At 44.0% G+C, this 2,167-nt stretch overlaps 1 protein-coding gene across 2 annotated transcripts in view; it reads left to right on the top strand.

The window, feature by feature from the left end:
* The window catches only part of HIBCH (3-hydroxyisobutyryl-CoA hydrolase), a 131,116-nt gene that overhangs the window by 104,056 nt on the left and 24,893 nt on the right, over positions 1–2,167 (top strand). The gene's annotated exons all lie outside the window — the stretch shown is intronic.

Below are 2,167 nucleotides of genomic sequence, written 5' to 3'. Positions count from 1 at the left end.
TTGTCGGATGAAAACATGGCGGCCTCCTCTCTGTACAGATGCACCGGGGCCGTGGCGCTCAAGGTAACTGTCAGGACACAATGCAGGTAGAGGAGTGGAGCAGAGCAGGCAGCTGGCCTTGGGGCCCTTCCTGCCTGGTGCCTGACACCTGTCCTTGGTTGTGGGAGAAGAACAGGAGACAGTGGCAGTGGCAATGCCCAGTTTAGGCGGAGCAGGGGGGCTTCCTGCCCTGCTGTGGCTCAGGGCTCTGCTGGGCCCTGGGCTTTTTCTGTACTAGGTGGAAAATATTTACACCAGGAGAATATAAAAAAAATATTTTTTTAGTAGACCAACTCAAATAGTTTGAAAAATTCTTTTTTGCAAGCTTTTGGGTACAAACATCCTTTTTCAGGCTGAGGAAGCATCTGCAGTTGGTCTATACTTTTCCTGGATCCCAAAGAACCTGATCCGCTGATGTGCTTAAAACAACAAGGCTACAACCTATACCCCTGTAAAAAATATGTGCGCTCCAGTTTCTCCCCAAAGTGTTGAATTTGTTGCTACCCCCCACAGAATTTCAGCTAGCAGCACCCTGGCAGGAGGTGTTAGCCAGGCTCGCTCCCCAGACAGCCCTTCCCAGCAGAGCCAGGGGTCAGCACCAGGTCGGGTCCACACCAGAGAGGAAAGGATTAGCTGTCAGCTTCATTTGTGAGCTGGCTTCCTAGCTGGGCTGAAGAGATGTAGGTTGTTGATGTTTTGTTTTTTGTTTCAGTGGCTTTTTGGGGTTTTTTGAAAACTATTTCACATATAAGCTCTCACTGGCTTCTCTCCAGCCAGCTGCTGCTCTTTCCACAGAATAACACAAAAGTGGCTACAAGGACCCCAGGTCTTGTTCCTCAAAACCTAAATTGACTGCTGGGTATTAGTAGGGTTTGGACTGGGGAGTGTGTGTGTGGGGGTGGACTGGTGCATTTGCACCCCCCTTTGATTCCTGTTCTTTCATTCACTGAGAAGTGAGTAGAAGCAAAAGTATTTATTTTAGTCAAGTGTTTGGTATTATTTCATTGTTGCTTTTGTATTGTTTTTATTTTGGATTTTAAACCACATTTCCAGACCCATTTCATTGTCACTTCCTGCAACTTCATTGGTGTCAAAGGTCACGTGACACCACTTCCTGATGTGATACCGCTTCCTGTGAGGTCTTTGAATATTGCTCGCCAGCCCACTGGGTGATAAAAAGTTCATAATCCAACCCCACATTCAAAAAGGTTGGACCCCCCTGTTCTAAGGTTTGCTTGTGATGGAAGTTTTTTTGGTAATTTCTTACTTTGTTGCTCTAGTTGCTGAAAGTGCCAACCCAGCCTTTTTTTTTTTTCAGATGTTCACTTGGGGAAACAGCAAACTGCTTTCCTGCGGTAATGTTCACCATTAGGAGGTGCTTCTTAGTTTTAACCACAGTGCTGAATTTTGGAAGTAACTACTACTTATGAAAGCACATTCTTATTACATTAATTCAGCTGTATGCTTCTGACTCCATTAGTCAGAAAGAAGCAATGTTTCTTAATGTATTTTCTTTCATTTTTCCCTCAAAGTATAAGTACACTGCTGACATGTAAAAGGTTGTTTCAGACATTTTCCACAGTTTGTTAGAGCACAGGCTTTTCTCTAGCAAAATTCTGATGCCAGCTTAAAGTTGCAATTAATGGAAGAAATCCTGCTCTTGGGCTAACATACAGCATGTCTTTTAATCTTCATTTGAACACTGGACCATATTGGAATGTGGTCATGAGGCATTATCTGTGTTATGATTCCTAACTGCCAGGTTGATTGAAGAATGTATCCTGCTGTGCACCAAAATTTGTGCCGCAGAATCTGCTCTTCAGTGTAAAAACAACTATTAAGTTTCTGGTCCTCCTGGGTATGGAGGTAAACTGAAGTGTTAAACTAATGTGAAATTATGTAGTGCTATCTGCTTGCATCTGCAGATCCCTCCTGTGTGCGAGTAACCTGTAACCTGGCTGATAGTGACTTTTGAAGTAATTAGTGGGAAATACTTTCTCTAGTTTGTGCATTTGATAGTACATTGTGTCAGCTAATTTATTTATTCCTCTGTGTGGTTGGTGACAGATCCTGTGGCACTGGGGTCCTTGAGGGCAGAGGAACTCAGTGTCCAAGATGAGTGGTCGTT

The sequence above is a fragment of the Gavialis gangeticus genome, unplaced genomic scaffold (genome assembly GCF_001723915.1).
Source record: "Gavialis gangeticus isolate Ggan-Ray unplaced genomic scaffold, GavGan_comp1, whole genome shotgun sequence".
NCBI classification, from domain to species: Eukaryota; Metazoa; Chordata; order Crocodylia; family Gavialidae; genus Gavialis; species Gavialis gangeticus.
The sequence above is the reverse complement of the archived record's forward strand: the minus strand, read 5'-3'. Positions and strand labels throughout refer to the sequence as shown.